Genomic DNA, 27162 nt, shown 5'->3' on the forward strand with positions numbered 1-27162 from the left:
TGAAGCAAGTTTACACCAGCATGTGGGAACCAACTGTGCGTGACTTCCCAAGTCCTTGGCTGATTACTTCATGTTGGTAGTTTGAAGCCAGCCACAGTGGGAGTATTTACACCATGGAAATCAGGAAACACAACACGTGAGGACATTTTTGTTTTTGTTTTTCCAGAGAGTTGGTTGATAAACATTTAATTGTACTCACTGTATATATAAAAATATAAAATATCTTTTGAAGGTTATACAAGAGGTTGCTATAACATCAGACTCTCCTAGGAAGGGGTAACGGAAGGCAGGATAGGTGTGAAGTTAAAATTATACCTTTTGAATATCGTTCCAAGTAAATGTATTACTTATTTGGAAGTAAATATATAAAGCAAACCAAAAAGTAACTGCAGAGTTTCAGGCCTATGTGACTTGTGTTATTTATGGTGCCACTGACTACTGCTGGGGAAAACAGGAAGATGAGTAGGTCTTAAAGAGAATGCTTTTGGTTTTGAATATTCTGAGCTTGAAGTGTATGAGTGGTATCAGCACAGACATGTCCAGCAACAGCACAAGGGAGAGGGCAGAGCTGTTATCAGTTCTGGGAGTCAGCAGTTTAGTTAAAATTGTGACAGTTAAGGGGGCCTTTACTTGTAGAACCTTTGGGGGAGGTCCCAGGATAGAAAGGGGGGAGCATGTAGTATGCATGTAGTATTTGAATAAATACCCAGATTGTAGTAAGCCAAGAGGTAGGTAGGGGAAGAAGAAACAGGTATTCATACATCGTGGATGGAATGTAAGCCGGTCCAAACTGTAGAGAGCCATCGGCAGTATCTGTCAAAATTGCAAATGCATGCACTCTTTGAATCAGCAATAACAGTCCTAAGAACTTTATCCTACAGATAGACAAATTCGCAAAATAATACATGTGATATATATGCAAAATTGTTTCTTACAGTATTATTCAAATACTGTGCAGTGTGTGGTCTCCGCAGATGCTGGATTTCTCTTCGTGGCTAAGAACTTCCCAGTCTGGGGAAAATACCCATGTTGTAGGAAGTGAGATCTGTGGGTCTTGCTGTAGCTAGTTAACTCAGGCTGAGGTTTAGCAAGTCATGGACCTCCCACATCCTTTTAACAGTACTGTTTCTCCTTCTCTCTCTCTCTCTCTCTCTCTGAGGACTTGTGTGAGACTTAGCCAGGTGTCAATGGATGTGAAGGGGGTTTGGAGGAAACAAAGGCAAGGCTACATTCTGGCTGGGCAGGGAGCCAGCTGGAGGGGTGGGGCCACGTGAATGGGACACACCCTTGAGGGAAGTGGTTCTAAACCTCAGCAGTGTCAGAGTGTCCTGGAGGGACTGGTAAAACACTGAGTTGAGTCCGTTGCAGCGGCTAATGCCTATAATCCCAACACTTTGGGAGGCTGAGGGGGGAGGATTGCTTGAGGTTAGGAGTTCAAAACCAGCCTGGTTAGAATGAGACTCAGTCTCTACAAAAACGAACAAACAAATTAATTATTTAATAAAACAGATTGCTGGGCCCCACCCCCACAGTTTCTGATTTAGTGGGTTTCTGATTTAATGGGACCTGAGATTCTCTAATTCTAGTAAGTTATTAGGAGATACTGACACTGGTTCACCGACCCCTTAGCAAATCCAGGCATTGGTTCAGCAGGCAAAAGACCAAGTCTTAACCAGCCTGGAGTCCATTCTGATTCCGAGAAGAACCAGAGAATTCTGGTTATCATTAGATTGTCATAACCCGCTTATTTTATATAACACTTCCACATTTGTAAATCACTTTAAAATATGTTGCTTCTCACAACAAAATAACCCTGTGAGGTAGGCAGGGGAGTTAGAAACCTTGTTGGACGACTAAAGAAAATAAGATTGAAGACAGATGACTGACTTACCCTAGGGGCAAAAATAGTTGAGCTCATACTTGTATCTAGATTTTCTTACTGTAGATTATTGCTCCTTCTACATTGTCTTTTTTCCTTGAAAAATACTACATTTTATTCAAATGATTTTGAGACAAAACAAAATTAGGGAGATGTAGAATCCTTTCCCTCATGCATTCACAGTAAATATTTTTTGAAGACATAATACAGAGCACATACTTATTGTTGAATAAATGAATGAATGGTTTCCATAACTCCCTAACTCTACTTCTGAACTCATGCACTTTAGTGGCCCAGTAGTATCAATTACAAATAATAAGAAAAGCATAATAATTAATACAACATGCCTATTAAAAACACTTCCCAAAACATTGCCTTTAAAGCTAGTAAAAAGCTTAGAGATCATCTGCTCAGGTATTGCTCAATGTTTGTCCAACTTTACTTATTTTAATCACAGCCCCCAACACAAAACAACTTTTTTTTATTTTTATTTTTATTATTATACTTTAGGTTTTAGGGTACATGTGCACAATGTGCAGGTTTGTTACATATGTATCCATGTGCCATGTTGATTTCCTGCACCCATTAACTCATCATTTAGCATTAGGTATATCTCCTAATGCTATCCCTCCCCCCTCCCCCAACCCCACAACAGTCCCCAGAGTGTGATGTTCCCCTTCCTGTGTCCATGAGTTCTCATTGTTCTATTCCCACCTATGAGTGAGAACATGCGGTGTTTGGTTTTTTGTCCTTGCGATAGTTTACTGAGAATGATGGTTTCCAGTTTCATCCATGTGCCTACAAAGGACATGAACTCATCATTTTTTATGGCTGCATAGTATTCCATGGTGTATAAGTTTAGAATAGTTTTAGAGGTAGAGAAAAGATGTGAAGATAGTAAAAGAATTCCCATATGCCCCAAGTGGTTTTCCCATTGTCAGTATCTTACCTTAGTCTACTTTTGTCACAATTAATAGACCAGTACTGTTGCAGTATTAATAACTAAAATCTATACTTTATTCAGATTTCCTTAGCTTTTCCTTAGTGTCCTTTTGCTGTTCCAGGACTCCATGTGGGGTTCTACATTATCTTAGTTGCCATGTCTCCTTAGATTCCTCTTGGCTGTAATAGTTTCTCAGGCTTTCCTTGTGTCTGATGACCTTGAGAGCTTTGAGGAGTAGTGGTAAAGTATTTTGTAGAGTATGTCTTCACTGGGATTTGTCTGATGATTTTCTTGTATTGGACTGGGGTTATGGGTTTTGGGGAAGAAGATTACAGAGGTAAAATGCCATTCTCATTACATCATATCAAGAGTTATATGTTATCAGCATGATTTATAATTTTGGTCATGTTGACCTTGCTCATCTGGTTGAGGTAGTGTTTGTCAGGCTTCTCCACCATATGGTTATTTTTTCTTCCCCTTTCCATACTATACTCTTTGGAAGTAAGTTATTATGCACAGCTCATACTTAAGGAGTGGGGAGTTACGCTGCACTTCCTTGAGGGCAGTGTAGCTACATAAATTATTTGACATTCTTCTGTGAGTTGGATTTGTTTCTTCTTCTCCATTTGTTTATTCAATCAGTTTTTTTAATCAGTGTGGATCCATTGTTATTTATTATATACTTTGGATTATAATTTAGTAGTACTTTATTTTGTTGCTGAAGTTCATCCAGCTTTAGCTATTAGGAGTGCTTTTGATTGGCTCCTGTATCCCTTTGATATAAGTCCGTCATTGTGGATTTTTTTTAGCATGTTCTTACTCTTTGGCACTACAAGGTACTCAGGCTAATCTTGTATAGTTCTTGTCCCTCCTCTGGAATCATTTTTTTGTACGGGTGATGTTGGTCTTGATCCACTAAATTGATTTCATCACCCACTACATGGTTTACTACCCATGGTGAAAAACACTGTTCTGTTTCCACTCCTCACATGTTAAAGATAAGAAAATAGACACCTCAAAAGGTGAAATGGTTTATCTAAGGTTACGCCTCTTTGGTAGCAAATCCTAGGCTAGGACCAGGTCCTCTGAACTTGTAGTCCTGCCCCATTTTTACCACTCCATGCTATGTTGGCAGATTCCACCACTCAGAGTCTGGTTCAGTATAGTCCCATCTCACCCAGGTCCTTGTGCATAGGCAGTCAGATGCGCACTCAGCCGGATGTGCTACTGTCTGCCCTGGGCAGATATCAGCAAAAAGGGGAAAGTGGGCTGGCCGGATTCTTGGTGGAGGCTGCCATGGTGAGTCTGTGTTGCCTGGTTGGAATGGAGTTTTTCATGGTGAACCAATTACAGACCCACAGAGTGGCACTGCTGACATCAGCATTTTGCAGCTATGGTTTGACCACATGACTGGCCTCTGTGTTCTGGGGAAGTTGGCAGAAGAGTGGCTTTTAGAATCCAACACCCCCTTCTTTGGGTTCTGTTCCTTTCTATGGGGGAGGATGAATTCAAGAAAGAAGTGAATTAAAGCAGCAAACCCCTCAGATTTCACTTTATCCTGTGAACTCCTGACATCCACAAAAATAGAATTGAGCAGACAGGTTTTTAGTGTTCTAAAAGCCCAAACAACCTGGTATTAGGATCGGGTGTGAAAAATCAGTTATGCCAAGAAGCTTATTTTCCTTTGTAAGCGGAAATAATTCAGTCATCAAAAAGTTCTGAAGATGCAGGGAATAATAAAGGACAGCCTTATTTCATATTCATTTCTCAGAATGTTACATTTCAAAAATATTTAAAAACTTTTTATTATAATTGAGGGTGGGCACTCTGGCTGAAGAATTATTCCTATAAAGGGTTTTAAAAGAATTCAACAATGGTGCTGTATTAGGGCATTTGTTTGCAAGTGACAGAAACTCATCCAGCATAAGGACAGTGTAAAAGAAAATTTATTGGCTTATGTTGCTAAAACATCCAAAAGTAGTGCTAGCTTCAGGCACGGCTGGACCTAGGGGCTCAAGTCATGCCATTAAAGCCCTGTTTCTTACCATGTCTTAGCCTGTTTTCACATGACTTCGTTCTCAAGCAGGCTTTCTCTGTGTGTCTCTTAGCTACAGGCTTGTTTCCTATATGCCCAGCAAATCTTAGTTCTACAGATGCTTCTTGGCTCTGGTTGTTCCCACCTGGGTCATGTGCCTAATCCTGAACCAGCTACTGGGGCCAGAGTTGTCAGGGCTGTTACTGGCCAGGCATGGGCCAAGCGTCTCCTCTGCTCTCCTCCTCTCTCCTCTCTCCTCTGTCCTCTCCCCTCCCCTCCCCTTCCTTCCCTTCTCCCCTCCCCTCCCCCTTCCCCTCTCCTCTCCTTTCTTTTTCTTTTTCTTTCTTTTCTGTCTTTCTTATCTTTCTTGTCTTTCTGTCTGTCTTTCTTTATTTCTGATAGAGTTTCACTCTTGTCTCCCAGACTAGAGTGTAATGGCATGATCTTGGCTCACTGCAACCTCCGCCTCCCAGGTTCAAGGGATTCTCCTACCTCAGCCTCCCGGGTAGTTGGGATTACAGGCATGTCCCACCATGCCTGGCTAATTTTTGTATTATTAGTAGAGATGGTGTTTCACCATGTTGGCCAGGCTGGTCTTGAACTCCTGACCTCAAGTGGTCCACCTGCCTCAGCCTCTCAAAGTGCTGGAATTACAGGTGTGAACCACCGAATGTCTCTTTATTAAACAACAGGAAGGTTGATGTGCTGGTACCAAAATTGGGAGTCGGTTGGGCAGACAAAAATAATGTATGTCTGCCTTTATGATGTTGTGGACACTGAGGATAAATGCTTGATGAATGAGTAAATGGCCAGCTCGTTGCTATCCATGCATTTGTTTATTTAGTCCTTTACCAAGTTATGCTCATTTATTGTATGGACTTTTGAGCCCTTCTAGAGCGATCTCCTTGTTTAATGCACTATGCTGACTGCCAGTCCTTGGTGCGCCGTCTTAGTGTGTTCAGACTGCTGTAATAAAGTGCCAGAAATGGGGAAGTTTATGAACAATAGAAATTTGTTTCATTCAGTTCTGGAGGCTGGGAAGTCCAATATCAAGGCACCAGCAGATTTGGTGTCTGGTGAGGGCCTGTGTTCTCATAGAGGGCACCTTCTAGCTGTGTCCTCTAAATGGTGGATGGGGCATGGCAGCTCTCTGGGAGCTTTTTTGTGGGAGCGCTAATGCCGTACAGGAGGGCTCCATTCTTAAATCACCTCACAAAGGCCCCACCTCTGAATACCATCACCTTGGGGGTGAGAATCTCAACATATGGTTTTTGTGGGGTACGTAAACATTCAGACCATAGCAGGACCTCAGCAGATGCTTCTTATTCTTAATTTTAAGGTTAATTTCAACTAGACTTGGCTAGATCATGGTGAGCCTGTCTCCCCTGATCCTAGTCAGATACTGGTCTAATACTAACCAGGTCAGTATTAGACAGTTTATGATTGGTTTTGGCTGAATGGTCAGCCAAAAGACCATCTTTATTAAAGACATAGATGTCCTTAATAAATCTGCTTTGCTATTGGGGGGAAAGAAGTTATCTTCCTTTTTCCCTTCATGCCATTCTTAGCTCACATTATTAGTGGTTAATTCTAATCCTTCCTTTTGTAAGGGGGAGAAGAATTTTTTTTTTTTAAATCATTACATGAACAAAGAATTGTTCCAGGTTTAAAAAAATTATTTCGAAATTTAATTATTCAGATCCCTTGCTGGTTTTCCTTGTTGCTACCTGCCTTTTGCAAATTTTGCTGCTTATTAGAACCACTTCCCGAAGGTAGGCAAGGTAAGATGGAGGGGTGTAATTAAAACCTTGATAGCATCCACTCTTTTTTCTTATTTCTTTTTGGAGGGACTATGTACTTGGTGATACTTCTGTGCAAAACCAGTTTTGTACATTGACCAAGATGAACTGTGATGGATTATCTGTGAAATTCAGTTAATTATCTTTTTGTGTTTCCTTTTACAACAGGAAGTTTAAAGTTGGCTGTGAAGTCACCCCTGGTGACTGGTGGTCACCTAGACTTCACATCTTTTTTTTTCTTTCCTTTTGAGTTTTGTTGGGATCAAATTAAAAATGAATTAATGCCAGGTTCAGAAGATGGTAAGTGTTTGGGCCTGTTCATCTGTCTCGGAGTGCCTGTTCTATATTTCACAGCCCGATAGAAAAGATTTTAAAAAATCTGCCTCCATTAGCACAGATAATTGAGTTTACTATGTATTGATTTTGTGTTGTCCGGCTTCCGCATTTATTTCTGCTCTGCTTGACTAGCTTAGCGCCATCAATTTATTTTCCTATTTTTAATCTCCAAAGTATTTGTATGTGGGTTGTGGTCAAGATTCATAAAAACCATTTTGATTAGGTTTCTCATTCATTTATATACCACACAAACGGGGCGTGCCTTTGTATTATGAGAACATTTTTAGAAGACTAATGAGGTGGAAGGATCTGTGTTTCATTTCTCTTAGTTTCCCTCTATTCAGACACCTGCAGTAGCCATTAATTACTCATCCTGTGGTACTCTCACACTCTTTGTTGTGCAGTGTTTTAAAATAATATTGGGAGGGAAGCTGGGTGCGGAGGCATATATCTGCATTGGAATAAATAATCGGTTTTTTTCTTATTAGTTCAACAGAAGATTCATTTAAGAGTAATAGCTATTTTGGTACCATTTAAGGAAATTCTTTTCTTTTATCTTTCTCTGCAATCTGTACCTGCTTTCAGTAGCTGATCTCCATTGGTCACTTCACTTTATTCTTAATCAAAAAATTTGAATACCATTTGTGACTCATGCATTGTTTCGGAAATAGAAAATTCTTTTTTGTCCAAGTTCTCTTTTCAGTGGTAGGCTCTTTGGTCAAACCAGCGCAAGTCAGTTGGGTTTTACAAGTGGCTGATAAGCACGTCAGCATTTAGAAAAACATTATTCATGAAAGGTATTTTAAAAGGAATATATTTTCTTTTGGAAGTTTCACCTATTGATTTATTTTAGGAACATTTTTATTAAAGTATAATATGCCTGCAGAAAAATATACAAAGCATCAACATATAATCTAATGAGTTTTCAGAAGATAAATAACCTGTGTAACCAGCGTCCAGAACAAGAAACAGATTATTACCAGCTTTTCCGAAGTCCCTTTAATATAGCCCCAGTCCCTATCCCTACCCGCAATGGGTAATTTCCATCCTGATTTGTAACACCATCAGATTAGCTTTGCTTGTTTTTGTAACTTACGTAAATTGACTCACGTCAATGCTTTAGGTCTGTGAGAGTCACTCATATTTTTATGTGTGGTTTTTAGTTTGTTTATTCCCATTGCTATTAGAATTGCACTGTGTTAATATGCCAAAATTTATTTATCCATTCTACTATTGATAAACATTTGTGTTTTTTCTGTTCGGGGTTTTTATGATTATTGCTTCTGTGAATATTCTCGTACATAACTTTTGGTGAACAAATGTGTGCGTTTTTATTGAGTATATACCAAGGAGTAGAATTGCTGGGTCACAAAGTTAATATATGTTTAGCTTCAGTTGATTCCCCCAAACAGTTTTCCAAAATGGTTGTGCCCATTTACGTTTCTGCCAGCAGTTTATGATAGTTCTAGTTGCTCTACATCTGTACTTGTTCTTTTCTTTTTTATTTTAGCCATTCTAGTGAATGTTTAAAAATTACAATTCATGGATTATAGAAAAGAAGTCTGTAATCCCCTTAATACTTTGATCTTAGTTAGGTCGTTTAGTCATTCAAGTCACAGCCAGAATTTCAGTGTTAAAACAAACATTAAACAAAACACTTAGAGAAAAGATGATCAGCATTTAAGTGGTGATATGGATGTCTAGGGCAAAGAACAAGTCTGAAGTCTTCGCTTTATTTTATTATCCCCATCACTAGATTTACAATATTGGTTTGGAAGTTGAAAACCACATATGCAGTTAGAAATGCACAGTCTTTTTAATTCAGTCTTCCATGCCACATTAATTGAGTGAATGTGCTGAATATCACAGGGAATGCTAAGATGAAGAATATAATCTAGACCTTGAAGAAGTTCATATGTGTACATGGCAGAGTGAAGTGATACTATTATGAAGTGTTAAAAATGCTCCCTGGGCACTCTGAGGAAGGAGTGATTAAGTCCTATGAGAGGAATACAGGAACACTTCATAAACATTGAAATGCCTTTGAATTTGACTGTCAACAAATTTTGTAAGTGAAGTTGGAAGTAATGGGCATTTCCCAAAATGTAGCCCATTTGGAGGATAGCAAATAGCTCAGAGTAGTTGGATCATAGGATGTGCAGAGTAATACAAAGGAAGAAAGTTAAAGGGCATGAAATAAATTTTCTTAATATTCAAAGAGAGATTATCAATCAAAAAAAGCCAAAAAACCTCATTAGAAAAAGCAACTAAAACACATGGAGATAGCATTTTTTACTATCCTGTTGACTGAGATTTAACAACAGTGTTTAATAAGAGATTTATATTGATCAGCATATGGAGAAATGGTCTTCATTTATGGCTGGCAGGAGAGTAAATTGCTCTAAACCTCTATGGAGGACAATCTGGCAATCTTTTTGAAAATTGGAAATGTGCATACTTTTTGACCCAACGATTCTCCTTTTAGAAGTGTACCTTACAAATATGCTTATGTGTGAGCAAAAGATTATGACAGTAAAAGACTGGAAATAACCTAAATGTGGGAGAATGTTAAGTAAATAATGGCTTATATAGAGAATGGGGGAGCTTCCTCCTTATTGATATGGAACAGTCTCTAAAATTTATTGTTAAATGGAAGAAAAAATGTGTAAAACAGTATATGATGGCATTTATGCAAAAACTGGGGGGAAATGAACATGTTTCTGATAAGTATGGAATTGATTATATTAATTGCTTCCTGAGAGAACAAGATCATGGAGGACTTTGAATTCTAGTCTATTTTTTAGGTTTTATTAAATTCATCTAAGTGCCTTCCCTCCTTTTTGGTTACTGTTCTCATAGTAACCAGGTGAGGAAGCAGTTTTTATTTGTGTTTTACAGTTGAGAAAGTTGAGACTCAGGAATTTAAGCAAAATAATTCAGTGGTTGATATTAGAGAACATTAAGTGTATTATTTAAGAAATAACTTACATTTACTATATTTTGTTACTACCAAGACAAAAAGCAAAATACTAGAGTATTTTTAGAATGAATGTGTACTGAATAACAGTACAAGTTGAAGCTTAGTGATTTGAGACATATTTATAATCAATTTTATCTGGATCCTTACCTGAGTACCCTATTACCACCATGATCAAATTTCAGCTGTTCAACCTAGATTAAAGCTTGGTTTCATACTCTCTATCCCTAGGTGGAAACGCTGGAATTCATTAGGAAAGAAGCAGTTGAGGGCTTGATAAGTTTTTGCTTAATGCAACCTGAAGATTTGTTTGTTTGGGGCATTTGGAACTGTAATCCTGTTTTTTGTTTTTCGCTTTTTTAATTGACCAGACGGCAGGCATTGGATTTGATGGTGAGTTTTTTTTTTTTTTTTTTTTTGTCTGTTCTGCCATGTCTCAGCAAAGTGTGGATTAATGTGACTTTAATAGTATTGGCCCCCTTCTTTTAGAGTATTAAATTCCTCTCTTATTGGAAGCAACAGGCCTATTCAAGTACAGAGACTGAAACTGTCTAGAGTGGCTTAAACAGCAGTTCTACCTATTTAGTCTTATACCTGCATAGCACCAGGCAAGGCAGACAGCATGACTTATTCTAGTTACACTGATGAGCAGACAGAACTCATGGTTGTAAAGGGATGTGCCCAAAATCTTACCACTTTAATTGATGGAACAGACAATGAATAAAAAAACTAGAAATTCAGTAGAACAAAGAGAACACATTTTAAAAAGGAATTTCAACAGACTAAAAGAACTCCATGAGAAGAAATTAGTAATGGTTGAAGGGTGAAAGAGTTAAAAAAGGATAAAACCTGAATTTTCTTATAAACGAAACAGTATATCTCCATTGAAAAATAAAATTTTATTAAGGTAACACAAGTATCTAAAAGACAGATGGGAAAAACCACAAAATGTAGAAAAAGGCCTGTTTTACAAGGAAGAATACAAAGAATCCAGAAGTTTTAGGTCTAACAATGAGACTAACTTTATAAACAGAAAATCTTCCTTGATAAATGTGTATGTGCCTTTTGTGCGTAAGACAAAGGAAGATGGCCATTTGATAGTGAAGATATGAAAATGGTAATTCTACTGCTTTACTCTTCCAGTGTTTTACTCTTCAGTTCTTCATAACAACAAATACATGGAATGGGCAGGTGGGACAGAAAGCCAGAGTAGAGAAAACTAATGCAGGATTGGTTTGCAAAAATTAGCTGTATTCTTTTGTGAGTGCCCTTATCCCTTAATGTATAAAACAGTTCTATCCACTGGCATCCTTTGTGCATGTGGAAATATCTCAGAACAGGGAAGGGTTGGTTAACTGAGAGCCAATTGGCACCTTTGAGGCTGAGTCAGGGGCAAGCTTTGCCCTGGGGCAGGCTTTGCAGTATTTCAGTCACAGAGCAGTTTTATTGAAGCTTTCATGGCTAAGTGGGTTTATGCATGATGGGAATCAGCACTGAGTTCACATCCAGTTGTTGACTGTGGGTCACTTTCATCTTGGGAGGAGTCAGTGAGTATTTTCCATGGAGACTGATCCAGGGCCTGATGGAAATGGGCATTTTCATTAGTGATCTAGAATATAAAGTGGAAATTATACTCTTAGGGTTTGCATAATCTCATAGCTACAAATGCAGGGTTTTCTCAGCAGGACCAAGAACTAGTTTGAGTGAAAAAGATCTGGAAGATCAGTGACTAAACTGCACAGCAGTGGCTGTGCTGAAGAAGTTCAATGATTGTTTGTTTTTAAAAAACATTCATTTTGTAGATATTTATTGAATGCCTACTAATGCGTCAAGCCCCCTTGTGGGTCCAGTGGATACAACAACAAACAAAGTCCCTGCCCTCATGGATTTTGCATTATAAGCAAATAAATATATATGTCAGGTGATAGTAAGTGCTGTGGAGAACATTAAAGCAGGGATAAGTAGGTTAGAGTGTATAGGGGACAGGGGTGCTGCTGTTTGATTTTACATAGAAATGGCCAAAGGCCTCTCTGATAAGGTGACATTTGAGCAGAAACCTGAAAAAAGAGGGGAAGCACAGACTGCACAAACATCTACTTAGAGAAAACAGGAAGTGCAAAGGCCCTGAGGCCACCCCAGTAGCCTCCCCTCCACAGAACAGCCAGGGAGAATCGCTAGAATGGAAGCTCTATGAGAGCAGGAACAACAACATGTATCTTGTCTACCACTGTATTCCCAGCACTGGAAAAATTCCCAGCACATTGTAAGTGCTCAGTATATTTTTGTTGTTGGAATAGATTAATTGCTAAATGACATGGTAGCCCCCAAACTCATTATGGGAAAAGTTTGCTTTCTTCCTTATTGGTGGGGAATTTTAACTGGTAAATTAACCTGCTACTGGCTTTCAGCAAATTTGTGAATGATTGAACTATAACAGTTTATTCAAAAATAATTTTTTGGAAGTCTGTTATGTGCCAGACACTGTTCAAATGTTGGTAATATGTATAGTAGAGAACAAAAGAAAATCTCTGCTTTCATGAAACTTGAGATAAGGCTAACTCCCTGGCAGAGTTGACAAATGGTCAGATACTGAGAATCAAGAAGTAACCAAGGCACATTATGGATCTTTGAGGCTGTGATTATGGAGGGCATGATCACATTTCCCTTGCCTGCCCTGTTACCTCACCCTCTACTCCATCCTTAGATCCATTCCTTTAGCACTGTCAGCATGAACCCTTGGCCAGAACGACCACTTATCAGACCCCATGGGATACTTTTTATGCTCTTTCCAAAAAACCTTTTCAAAGTGTCTTCTACCTTTATAATTTCTAGGTAATGTGGTTTGGTCATAATATTCCTGCTAAAAATTTCCAGGTTTGAAATTAAGGAGAGGGTCAATGCAAAACGACTGTTTGTTTGTTTGTTTAGGGTCCACATCTTTAATTCTTTTCAACGTACTGTTGGAAGAACCTAAGTTTATTTGTAGGAGATGGGGTCAGGAGGATTGCAGACTTGCCTTTTTACATCTTGGCCCCCTCTGTCCCCACACCTTATTTTTTTTCTGATTTGTGTGAGAATTGACCAGGCAGCACTGAGTAACATGGTTGGGATAGAGAGAGTGCTGTTTGTCTAAACACTTTGTTTGCAGCAGAAATGCTAAGGTTAACTGGGTCTCTCGTGGATATGATTGTATGAATTCAAGCAGTGTAGATGATTCTTGGCATAAGAGTAGCTATAACAACATTCATAATTATATAGAACTTTTAAAGCTATTTTGGTCTGATGCCTTACCTTGGGACTGAAAGATTTTGACATCCTTATGGAGAAAGGATTAAAAAGTAAGTCTCTCTTGGTGCAGAGAATAAATAACTTCATGTCTAAAAATATCTTAATGTGCAAAAAAAAAAAAAAAATTAATCCAAAGTGTTTGGACAGACTTTTCAGCACAGCCAGATGATTCCTGGTGCTCAGGAGAGTATTTTGGCTTGAGTGATTCTGTGTTTGGACATTATCGCTACTTTGTTTGCCTACGTGAAAAGGATAGTTTTGGGAGAAAGTAGAAGAGTGGAATACCATGAAAGAGGAAGGAAGGTCTTGGATGAAGAGCTTCACAGGGCCTGTTTGGAGCTGCCACTTCCAGTGTACCCAGACCCCTTTCTCTGCATTTGTTCTAAGGTTCATCTGGTGACTGAGGAAGTGTTCCAGACTGTTGATCATCATTGTGATGATTACCATAAGGATTATTTTCTTCATGAGCTGTTTTGTCTCACATTTTGTAGCAAAAGCTATTCCTGGGATACATGCTGCCTCCTTCTAGTTCATGCCGTTGAACATTTAATGGAGAGTCTGGCATTGACCATTTATTAAATGGAGCTTCAGTTGTGCCTTGATCTAAGTGACTTGGAGTTTTATTTTCATTCATTTGTTCAGCATTTATTGGGCACCTACTGTACCAGAATCTGAAATAGGTAGTGGATACAAATCTGCAGCTTCTGTTTAGAGTAAGCTTCTATGAACTGTTTGATCACTGATACGATCTGACTGCTTCCTAATGTGCCTAATTCTTTTTCTGATGATCTATTTAGTTTTCATACTGAGAGTAATAATGAATGCTCAATTAATAAACTTTTATTTAAGATGAATATTCAAGTCTGTTTACAATTCAGCAGACATGTAATACTTTTTTTTTTAACACAATACTTTAATAAGACACATTTAAACTCAACTTCTGAGCAGCCTTTCTGGCAGGGATAGGAAATTAGAACCTGCTGGTATAATTTTTTTTGAAAGAAACCCCAGGGAAGAGTTGCTTGGTTGGGAAAGATTGGGCTTACTCCTTGGCAGAGCTGACAAATGATGGCATATTGAGAATTGAACTATAAATGGGTTGCCAGAATAATTAAAGTGATGAAGCAAAACTACTCAGGTGAAGGCTTTAATCTTTTAAGATAGTATTATTAGCAAAAGCCCAGAGTATGTATTTATTTACTTTTTAGAGACGGAGTCTCACTCTGCCATCCAGGCTGGAGCACAGTGGTGTGATCATGGCTCACTGCAACCTTGAAATCCTAGGCTCAAGTGACCCTCCTATCCCAGTCTCTCAAGTAGGTGGGACTACAAGCATGCACCACTATGCCTGGCTAAGTTTTAGTTTTTTGTAGAGACAGTGTCTTGCTGTGTTGCCCAGGCTGGTCTTGAACTCCTGGGCTCCAGGGATCCTACCACCTCTGCCCCTGAGATTATAGGCATTGGCCATCCCAGACTTATTTTAAATGAGATTGGGGAGGGGGAGCAGGGTTGATAGGGAATTGGGTAGGGAAATATTTTAAATCTGGGAACCTTGATGGTACTCTTGTTTATAGATTCAGCTGATGGTTTGCATATTGGTAGGGAAGGCCTAGAATCCTGGAAATAACCTTACCATAATCTCTATAGAGTTGATGTAATGCACAGTTAAGAATGTTGCAGGATTTTGCATGTGAATATACATATGCCTGGCATGAACTGTATTGAGATACATGAGAAATTTGAGTACCTATTCTCCAAAGGTGGCTCATATGAGGATCTTTCCATATTTATAGAGCAACATCTAAAATTTCATCCAATTTCATGATATTCCTTAAGGGTATTAAAAATAATATTTTAGACATGTTAGATTAGACCATACCTTCTGAGGTTTCTGAGGTTTCAGTTTGCTACAGGGCATTGTATTGAATGTCAGGAGACCTAGATAACCAGGTATGTGATTAGTGATTACATGACATTGGGCAAAACTTGAGCCTTGTGGGCCTCAGTTTCTCTGTCGTTAAAATAAAAAGTTGGACTACTTATGTTTTGCTTAACTTCTTAATTTTTTTTCTCAATTCTGTTTAGATTACAGATCCTAACCCACATGAAATATTAGCCTATTGAACAGAATTTTGTGCATCATTTCAGTGTCTGGGTAGTTCAAGTGCCTCCTGCCTATTGCATTCCAAGACTAAGACTTTACTCAAAGTCTGAGCTCCTTTTTTGAAGCTCGCAAGAATGGCCGGTGGGGAGGCCCCTCTACATTCATTCATGTTCTTCCTTTTAGTTATTAGATGTTATAATCCAGTTAATAATGTCCCCAAGAAGCGTTGCTATCAACAGTACTAGAGCTCTCTACAGTCTCATTCGTGTTGGAATAAAATGATTCCTTCTCATGTTTTTAAAAAATGAAAACATTTGAGGTCTCACTGGAAGTGTTTATTCATTTGAGCTGAAAGACGTACTGTGGGTGTTGTGATTTTGGAGAGCTTCTGCAGCAGGTTTATGTCTAGAAGGTTTTGTCCCTGTTTGTGTTTGTTTAGACTGAAATTAATGAGAGTTTTTCTTGCAAGCTATGAGGATCATTAATACAGGTTTCTCCCCCGTGGTGTGTTTGTCAGCCCTTACATGGAAGAACAAAATGAAAGAATATTTTTTCTTTTAAGCTCAAAGCTTATGTCTTTACCATTAAATTGGGGAACTTGGGGGAAAAAAAAATCCTGTGTGTGTGAGTAGGGGGAAGGGATTTGTGTGTACGCACAATAATTAAGTTTAAGTCGTAAATACTAACAGTCTTCTGGCTTTTGTAAACCAGATTTCTTTCCTGGATCTAAAAGTGTTTTTATTTTTTGTGCCCACGTCTGTAGTCATGGATTTGATGTATATATTTAATAATATTCAATGATTTATTTTTTGGTTCACCTTTTTCATTTTTCCCCTTTCTTTTTACCAGAAGGAATATGAAGTTACATATAAATTCTGCATCATTGAAAAAGTGATTTTGATTTACTTTTTACTTGAGGAAGGGGTTGCTTTTACTTAAAGGCATTTTTATTTTTAAGGAATTTGAAAAAAAACCCCACTTAAGTATCCACTTACATTAGGCCACTAGCAAATATTTTTAGATAAGATTTTGATTGATTTCTTTCAGTCTAATTCCATAATTTCAAATTTCTTTGTTTCTTTTCTCCTACTTTCCATCCTCTTGATGCCACAATCATTAATAATTTGATTTAGGAGATTCTTTCTTTTTGTTGGGGCTGGTGGTGGGGAGGGAGATTGTTGTTTTGAATATTAAATGATCATTTAATGGGGCTTTGACACAATATCATATAAATGCAACTTTAATCCATTAATTCAGATTTAAGGCTTAGCTTTATATAAAATATGAAACTTAATTTTTTTTTTCAACTCAAGTTCAGTCTCCTCTGATTTTGTAACAGACTTCTAACTGTTGAGCATTGACTTTAAACAGTCCTCTGTGGTGACTTGAGTTCCAAATTACATAACCACTTTAATTCTGCACTAATTTGTTCTGAATGACCCTCTTTCTTTCATTTCACCCTTATCATCTTTGGCTAAAAAATTTTACATTTTTGTGTATTGAACTAAATAGTTTCTGTTTTTCCCTTTTGAGACCTTTGATGAATTTAACTTTTTAAATATTTCTTGGATTTCAAGTTGTAAGCCCAATTATAAGGACTTAAATGAATATTGATACAGGCATTTCGATTCTCTAGAAATCTGCTTTCACCAATATGTGTGTGTGTGTTTGTGTGTATTTTTGTATGCACATGTCAACGTGGGTGGATATTTGTTCCTGGAGCCTTAATTGCATTACCAATGTTTATTCTGGTAAAGAAAGGCAGTGTGGCAAAATGACATGTTTCCTTAGGAGCTTTTGTGCTGGCACTCCATGCTGCTACAAATACTTTTTATGACCTGGCTTACGAATCTAATCATTTAAATAGCATTTCTGTGGGGAAAACAATGGATTGCAAATTTCAAGCTGTTGACTTATAAACATATTTTTGAAGCATGAAGTATTGATAAATTGGAGACTGTTGAAATAGTCCATAAGGCCTGGGCTTAGTTTGGGTTCCCATGAAAGCAGAGCCTGAAGCAAGGAGTTGGGTGCAACTAATTTATTTGTGAGGTGATCTTAGGAAGCAGCGCTGAGGGAGCAGGGAGAGAGGCAGGGAAGGAGGAAGTCAATAATAACAGAGTGTGTTATAGTTAAGAGCATTTACACAGCCATCCCTGTACCCCTCTGCTTGAGGTTGTGCACGGGGCCATTTGTACTTCTGCCTTTCTGGGTCACTCTTGCCTTCAGGCTGAGTTGATGCCACCCAGCTTCAAAGAAGGCTCTGGGGACAAAAGAGACACTTATGCTGTCTTTAGTGGGAGCTGTCACCTTGAGGCCACCCTACTCTGAACTCCCCGCCATGGCGATGGCTGAAATCAGAGGTGGGCGGAGGGAATATGACAAGGGGACATCAAGAGTATCTGCTGCCAACATCCAAAATGGATTGATTATATACAGTTCAGCTAACCTATTTCATTGAATCAAAGACTGTCAGTTGTAAGATCCCCCATTAATTTATGTACCACTAAGAAAGAAAATGTCCCACTGAGGAAGGAAAATATGCTGCCAGGTAAACTATGATGGCTGTTACATGTGAGACACACCCAATATCAGAGATATTAAAATATGAGAAAGAGTGTGCTCCAGAATTGGTGGAACACAGTATGTGATGAGTATTGTGAAGCTATGCTGTACGTCTGTATGTCATATTATGGAAAGATGTCAGGAATACATTGTTAAATGAAAATGGCAGGTTATACAACAATGTGTAAAATGTGGTTCCGTTAATGTGAATAAGCAGATTGATAAATTCTAGGTGAATTTACACTCAACTACTAATATGAATTCTCCCCAGTGTGGTGAGATTACTCACAATGTTTTCATGGCGAGCTATGCCTGGTGTGACACAGTTTACAAAGAAAAAATAAAGAAGTAGAAGTCTAGAGAAATCATGATACGCAGACTCTTTTGGTAAGTCATTAACATCATAAAAGCCAGATCTAAAACCTCCTCCTGGAAATTGTTTAATTAATTTCTGTTTCTGTTGACTAGGAGCAGTGTTGTCATTAGGAACAACTGATTTCCTGTGATGACTCATAATTCAGCCATATACTTTGTATCCACACCTCGGAAGAGCTTGTCCTGAGGGACCCCCATCTACCCTCTCAGTTAAGATACTTCTGATCTCTTTCTTCACTCTTGATGACAGAGGGCTTAGTGAGATTAGCTGGCTTCAATATTAGCCTAGGTAGACAAATACCAAATAAAGATGTAGAATTAAGGATCCTGAGATCTTTAATAGATGATTTGGGAATTATTTACTCAAAGAAAAGATGGAGACATCCTCTTCCATAGAATGGATAATAGAATAGGGCTGGAAGAAGGTATCATATTATCACCCAATCCTATACACCATCTGATTCTGTAATCTACACAGCTTTGCTGATGGACATCATTTAGCCTCTGAAAGCTTTTTCAGTGACTCAGTACCATTGCATGAAACCCATTCCAGCTGTGAGCTATCAAATTGTTAGAAGGTCTTTAAAAAAAAAAAAAAAAAAAAAAAAAGATGAGGTTAATCTGCTTGCTTTGACTTCCACCTGTAAGCCATAGGTCTACCTTCTGAAGTATTAATAGAAAAGTTTAATTCTTTTGTATAGAAGTACTTCAACTATTTCCTCTGAAGTAGAATAAGTCTGATGTGTTCTGTACAACAATGCTTCAAATATTTGAAAATACCTTTCTGTCTTCTCTTAAGACTTTCTTTTTAGGCTATCATTCCCAGACTTGAAACCACTTGAGAATCTTCTCTCTCTCTGTCTTCCGTAGCCAAGGGAGACCGTTTCTCTGTGATCTGTTCTTGTTGTTAGCTCCAGCTCAAGGGATTTCTATATAGGTCTGTGAACTTGCTGTATGGCATATGATAGGTTGTCTTAGTTTGATTTTTTTATTTCTTGAAAAAGATTTAGAAATGAAAATTGGATTAAAAAAATCATTCTTAAAGCTTAATCTGTGATACAATCTCTTGCATCTTTGGCACACAGTGAATGGATGGAGCTCTTTGGGGACATTATATTGTTTCCCTGTACAGTGTCAAATTACTAACACCGATCACAGAATCTGGCACATGGGTAGTATGCTATGAGAGAGTGTGTGTGTGTGTGTGTGTGTGTGTGTGTGTGTGTGTGTTGTGTGTGATTTAATTGGATATGTATGTATACATATATATACACATGCATATATTACTTGTGTTCAGATTATAGTTTAGTTTGTAGCATATTTCTAATGTTCAAATTTCAATAAATACTGTGCTATCTACTCAGAAATAGTGATTCCTAGTTATTTTTGGCAATATTTGGCTTCCTTCTTACCCATATAGATAAGCTGGTGTGGTTAGAGATTAAATATCATGCTAAAAATGTTACTTTGAAATTCATTTCTTGATACGGACTGAGGAAAGGTAGTTTCTGTGAAATAAAAATATGCAGCTTTCAGGGGTAGTCACAGGGGGAACAAAAGCAGCAGTCAGGAGTGATGCTCTGGAGGTTTCTGGTGCCTGGGTAAAGCCAGGCTGCACACATGCTGTGGGCTGATTCCTTCTGTAGCCTTTGAACTCTACCTGGAAGACCTTTATTCAGAGAATTTCCTAGATGTCTTTTTTTCTATGTTAATACATTTTTGGCAGGAGGATAGTTAATAGTGACATCCCACACATTTATAGGAACTCAGTTTTGCTTTTATTTTCTAAATCCTTTGTTATGGAATTGTAGAAGTCTTTCTTAGAAGGGACCTTAGAATCTGAGAACCTCCATCTGATGTTTTACTCCTTTCTCCAACACCTTGACTTGACCATCATCAAGGATGGGGCACTCCTGACTTTGTTTTTAGACAGCTCTATGCCTTGCTAGAACTCAGCAGTCCAGCCTTCTGTGGTACAGATTGTTTTCTTTGTTTTACAATTTAAAGACATGAAAGGGGCAAGGATAATGAACAATAGTGCTTATCCTTTTCATTTTGAGCACAAGCCAAACAGCAAACCTTTATTGGATGCCTGCTGAGTGTTGTGGGAAAGAAAAAGAGTTAAGACAGTTCTTATCCTCACAAAGCAAATGATATAGATGGAGTCAATTTCTCTCTCTCCTCACTCTCCTCTTTCTCTTTCTCACACACATCCCTGCTACTTCAGCTCATGAATCCAAACCATATGATAAAAAATGATGTGAGCAGAGGAGGGAGAAATGTTTGCCACATGGCGGGACTCTATGGTGGTGTGGCCTTTTGTTGCTTAAGAGTCCAAAGTCCAAAAGCAGCTCTGTAACCCTCTTGTTAGGCTAATCATTCAGTTAAGCTTAGCATATTCAACAAAACAAGATACTTGTACTGAGCAAAATAACAGATAATGTCTGTTATTTCCCTCTTAATGTCTCATATCTAAAATATAGTCTTCTACGTAAACACATTTTTTTAACTAATGGAAACTTACCCCTTTAAGCACTGTGGAAGTTTTAAAAACTGACCAGAAGTTCTTTCATTGATAGGTGAGGTCTGTGTACCCTTCTCTTAAATACGAGTTGGTTTTTGTCTGCTCCAGCCAATAACAGTACGGCAAAAATAACGCCATATGACAAGTTAGTAGTCTAGGTTGTAAAAGGCTGTGCAATTTCTGCTTACTTCTCTTGGGACATTAGTTCTGACCATGCTAACTGCCAAGTATGGCTACTCTGAGATTCCATGCTGTAGAAACCATGCGTAGGTGACCCAGCCAGCAGCCCCAACTGAGCTCCCAGCTGACAGCCAGCATTGACTACCAGCCTTGGGAGGGAGCCACTTAGGACACCTACCCAGCTGAGCCTTCAGATGACTCTAGCCCCACCTAGCTCCAGCCCCACCTGGCATCTGATTGCCATCAAATGAGAGACCCTGAGCCAGAGCTGCCTAGCCCAGTCTTTACTGAATTCTTCACCATTTAAATTATGAGCCAGATAAAATAGTTGTTTGAAGCTACTAAGTTTTGGGGTACTTTGTTACTTAACAATACTAACTGGAACAAGTACTAAGAAATAAAAATGTTTGAAATCAACTGTTTATACATCACTCTAAAATGTATTCTCCACTGTATTCTTTCTTTGAACAGAGCCTTAACATAATTTGAACCTCTTATGAACAATGAGCATCTTACCTCTTACATTGTGATTAATGTAGTTATGTCCTCAAGCTACAAAATGAGTTGCAAAGGGACTCTAGACTGCTTAGCTTTTCAGAGTCTTACGTGTACTTATATTTTTTTTCCCTTGCTGCCAGTAATCATTTCACCATATCAGAGTGTGCCACTTTCAACATGTTGAACCACGTTTGGAATAATTGTGTTCAAATTCAGATACTGCCCTTCATGCAGGATGTTTTCAACAAGTATTCAGGGAGTGCTTACTTTGTGTCTGGCCTTGTTCTAGGTGCTAGATGAGATGTTAAGCTTTAAGATAGCAGTGATTTTTGTCACTGATATATCTCCAATTCCTAGAATTATATCAATACCTGGTGTCACTAAGTCTATGTTGAATGAATAAATATACAGGACACTGTGTTAGGTGGTCAGAGCACATACTCATGATGGATTCTGCCCTTAGAAGAGTGAATAGGATGGAGAAAGAACTGGAAACCATGTTGTGAGAGAATGAATGAATTAAATGGAGATGTTTAGCCTGGAAAAAAGAAGGGTTGATTGAAGGAGGGAAGGATTATTATGTGGAAGAGAAATGGTACTAGATTTGAAATAAAGTGTTTTTCTTTTTTATTTGTTCCTTTATTATCAAGTGATAATATTATTTAAGATAATATAGGTGGTAAACTCCACCCAAGACTTGATACTCAAGTAATCAAATCTTGAGGGGTTTGCCACCAAATGACCTGGCAGTGGCGGTTTTGGTTTAAGCATGCTGCTTTCTCAAATACGAGGAAAAATCTAGTCGTGGACTCTTATCAGGAAAAGAAAATCAGATGTTAACTCCCTTGGGCCAGAATTATTGTTTCCTGTTTTCTAGCTTCTAAAATATTTTTTGAGAATGATGTGGTTGTTCATTCATTTAAAATGTCACTATTAAAGCAAATGAGAAGGGCCTTATAGAGGAGTTATGTACTTTGCTAGATAAGAAAAATACAAATACCATATTGTGGTACAAACCTTTGGATAAAATAGCACATACAGAAGAACCTTTGACATTCCTTCTCTTTTGAAAGGGGAGGATAACTTGGTTTATTGAGATTTTATATTCTTAAACATCACCATGGCATTTTTTTTTTTTTTTCGGAGTCTCGCTCTTTCACCCAAGATGGAGTGCGGTGGCGCAATCTCAGCTCACTGCAACCTCCGCCTTCTGGGTTCAAGCGATTCTCCTGCCTCAGCCTCCTGAGTAGCTGGGATTACAGGCGCGCGCCACCGTGCCCGGCTAATGTTTTTTGTATTTTTAGTAGAGATGGGGTTTCGCCCTGTTGGTTGGGATGGTCTTGAACTCCTGACCTCCTGTTCTGCCCACCTTGGCCTCCCAAAGTGCTGGGATTACAGGCGTGAGCCACCGCACCCGGCCACCATGGCATTTTTAACACTTGGAGTTTCTACTTAACATCACCAACTTAGTCCCAGTAATGATCAGTTAAGTTCAATGCAAATGAGAAAATAGAAGCCTTTGCTCAAAGTCTCACAATAACTTTAGGAGGTGTTACAGCCACTATTGTAACCAGACATCTTATTTTAGAATACGAAGAATCCAGTAATCTCTTCAAGTCAAGATAACTTTTAATCCTTGGTTTCTCCCTAATAAAAATGTTTTCTTAATTTTTTTTTTTTTTTTTTTTTTTTACTTTGGACTGGAAAATTTTAAATTTCTTCCTTGGTTTTTCTTTGCCGATGAAAGGAAATTATTGACTACTTATAGTCTCCTGTCCATGCTAGGAAGACTGAATAAGTAAAGGATTCCTAATTCAACTATTACTGTCTCTTCCAGTTTGTGTTTAATCTGAAACATAAGTAAATTTCACAAATTGACTTATCTGGTGGAGTACCATGATAAATATCAAGATTCAAAATGGACCAACCAAAGGCACATCTATTTATGATATTTATTCTGGATAATGACATCTTCAGCAGTCCATCCAATTTAGTCGTGTCATAGTGAAGATATAGTCAGCACCAGGGAACGTGAAAGCTTTTCTTAGAGTCACATTTCCATTTTAGTAAATTCCACTTGCCTGATCTGTTTCAAAATTGAATCTGTTTGTTAGCATGACTCTAATAGTATATGGGTTTCCTTGGAGATATGTAGAGATACAGAGTTATAGTGTTAACTCTGATCTTATCTAGTTTAATGGAACTCTTCTTCTTAGAAAGGTATGATGTTATTTCAGTCATTAAAATATCCCACCAAAGCAAATATAGAAACTATGCAGGTAAGATTTGAGGTGATAAACCTCAATTTATGAACGTGGTGCTTGATTGCTTTTTGTATTGGAATGAAATAACTAAATGAACAGACTGAAATGTTTTTGTCCTTCCTTTAAGCCTCTAAGGTACAAGCACATATGTACAGGCTGCCTCATAGCTTCAGTATTCTTGTCTCATTCACTGTGTCGTGATTTGCTGTGGTGTGACCTAGAGTATTGGGGAGTGAGAGGGTCAGATTCGTCAGCATGAATCTAGCCAGTGTACTGGGCATGGCACTGCACCAGGGCAACCATGGAAGGGACATAAATTAGTGAATTCATGAACCCCTGGGCTGCTATAGCCAGGAGAGACAATAGTAAGGACTTAATGATCTACAGCATAATATGGGAAAACTTTCTGATGTTCCATTTTACCTGGGCATTTCTTCTAGCCCTGGGTTGGTGTTCTGTTTGGAGCCAGAGAGAGGATGGCCTTCGCAGGTAGGCATTGCCATAGCATCTTACCTTTGCAGAAGAAGCAATAGCACTGCTCAGCTCCTTAATTTCCAGTGTCACACAGTTGTTTGTAATGTAGTTTCTTAATCATAGTTGTGAAATTTGAATAGTGACAGGTTTTGGGCTTTTTGTGGAGTTCATTTGATGGCAAAGTTTGCCCTGTCCTGCCATGAGGCTATTCATGATCATTATCCCACTTAATAGGGATGTTCATGCATGCAAAAATATCAGTGTTTTTGACCGTGAGGTGCTGCTCTAGGCCCTGCTGGCAGTGTTATAAAATATACGACATATGGCCGGGCGCGGTGGCTCACGCCTGTAATCCCAGCACTTTGGGAGGCCGAGGCGGGCGGATCATGAGGTCAGGAGATCGAGACCATCCTGGCTAACACGGTGAAACCCCGTCTCTACTAAAAATACAAAAAATTAGCCGGGCAAGGTGGCGGGCGCCTGTAATCCCAGCTACTCTGGAGGCTGAGGCAGGAGAATGGCGTGAACCCCAGAGGGCAGAGCCTGCAGTGAGCCGAGATCGCGCCACTGCACTCCAGCCTGTGTGACAGCGAGACTCCGTCTCAAAAAAAAAAAAAATACGACATATGTTATGTATCGTATTACCTTAAAAAAGCCATTTTGAATATTGCTAGCCTTGAAGGTTTCAGAAAAGGAACTGAAGACTTGCACCTAACAGGAAGAAAAATGGCCATCACCATAGAAACACAGAAGCTTTCATACTTTGCATTTGTCCTAATATTTCAGGGTCTCTAAATTCTCTATGGTTGAGTAGATGAGACCTGATAGAAGGATTCCCTATTCTGTTGGTGATCAGCGTGGAATGCATGGATTACTATGGGACAGAGAAGAGGCCTGTGAAGGATCTAAATCCAGGAAACAACAGAAGCAGTGTCTGGAAAGGCGCCAGACAGACATGGATTCAGGCACTTCTGGCTACCAGTGCACTTAGTGCGGTGGTCAGGTGTGAGGGCCCTTGGCTGTATTTAGAACTACAGGTTCATTATATTAGTTGTATAAACGAATACCTATGTTTAGATTGACTATTTAGTAAATTTGGTTTAGTTCATTCTGTGCGGTATGAATTTCATTCTTTTCAAATAGCCCCTTTGTTTTCTTATAAAGTTCTGAGGTTAAGAAAAAAAAAGCATCTTGAGATATTGTTAAGCGAAGCCTTCTTGAGTCAGTTGGACACAACATACATTTCTGGTGGTGCCCAAAGTACTTGGAGCACATGGGCAGCAAGCCTCACAGAACAAAGCTTATTCTTTTCTGTTGCGTTATGTGTTACAAAGAGTGATGTGAGCAAAACACAGCCCTGGGTCCTTAGAATGACACTGAAGTGTGGATACTGATAACTGTATACAGCCTGCCTGGCTTGTCTTGCATTTAGGATAAGTGGAGTAAAATGTGAGTGATAAAGGGGGAAAGGAAGGTTGAGTTGGCGCTTGGGAGGCCTTCAATACCACCACTGTACAGTTGGACTTCATTTTATACATCATTTGTTCACAAGTTTTGCATTTAGAATTCCATGCAATGAGGTATTACACTTCAGATAACTAAATGTGTTATTTTATGCTAAATTAGAGAGCTCTTCTATTAGGTGTGATTATGGTCAAGTGGGAGAACAGATTGTCATTACCTGATTTTAGTGGTGGGAATACTGTCACCTATCTTACGGGATGCAGGTGCTATAAGAGCTTGAAAGCCAGTGCTCTGGGTGAAGAGGAGTCATTGCAGGTCTTTGCATAGAGAGGAGTATTCAAAGAGATGCTTTAGGAGGATTCATATGGCAACTGTGTGTGGCATCATTTAGTGGGGAGAGCTCACTACACCTTGGAAAGCTAGGTAGGAGCTATTGTAGTCACGTAGGCAAGAGATGATAATTGCTACCTGAACCTGGCAGGGAGCAGCGGGAGTAGAAAGAGGGGAAATGTTGGGAGTAGAGACTTTAAGAAACATCTCAGATGCATTGGATTCATCTCCACTTTTCTCATTTTATTCCTCCAGGGTTTTTCTAAATTGATAAGAAGAAAGACCCAATTAGGAGGAGTTATCTGATAGTAGACTGGAATTTTTAGGATTTTCCCAGGGTTCAGGGCAACATTTCTTATACATATGTGAAAGGTCATCTAGCTGAAACTTTTGCTAAGACAAATAGAATTCTCCTTAAAAGAAGAAATATTGACCGGGTGCGGTGGCTCACCCCTGTAATCCCAGCACTTTGGGAGGCCAAGGCAGGTGGATCACAAGGTCAGGAGATCGAGACAATCCTGGCTCACATGGTGAAACCCCGTCTCTACTAAAAATACAAAAAATTAGCTGGATGTAGTGGTAGGAGCCTGTAGTCCCAGCTACTTGGGAGGCTGGGGCAGGAGAATGGCGTGAACCCGGGCGAGACTCACACACACACACCCCACACACACACCACACACACACACACACACACACACAAAAAAAAAAAAAAAAGAAATTAAAAACTCGGTTTGTAGCTTTCTCCTGTTTGCCTGAGAGTTCCTGGCTTGTTGTTATCCTCCGCTGTGCTTATATTGAGGACTTACCTGACATCTTCATTCATTGTTCCTCATCTCCTTGGTTTTAGATACCTCCCATACCACCTCAGCCGCCCACTCCAGTGGCCAAACACTGGTGCTGTCACTTTGAGATGGTTATCTCTGAAATACCCTTTCCTCCATCACAGCCCCTGTCTTTCCCATCTGCTTTCTCTCACTAAACCTTTTCTTCAGACTCATTGTGAATTTATTCCCTGATCTGCACTCTGTTCAGCCTGTCTGGTCTTTACTCTTCCACACTCTTTACTTCTCCCTTGGTGTACCTGGACTATATAGTCAACATTTTTGATGATCTGTCATTGGTACCAG

At 38.9% G+C, this 27162-nt stretch overlaps 1 protein-coding gene across 4 annotated transcripts in view; it reads left to right on the plus strand.

Moving 5' to 3' along the window:
• The window catches only part of OSBPL3 (oxysterol binding protein like 3), a 189109-nt gene that overhangs the window by 11635 nt on the left and 150312 nt on the right, over positions 1 to 27162 (plus strand). The gene's annotated exons all lie outside the window — the stretch shown is intronic.

This window comes from Hylobates moloch, unplaced genomic scaffold (genome assembly GCF_009828535.3).
Source record: "Hylobates moloch isolate HMO894 unplaced genomic scaffold, HMol_V3 SCAFFOLD_1, whole genome shotgun sequence".
Taxonomy (NCBI): Eukaryota; Metazoa; Chordata; class Mammalia; order Primates; family Hylobatidae; genus Hylobates; species Hylobates moloch.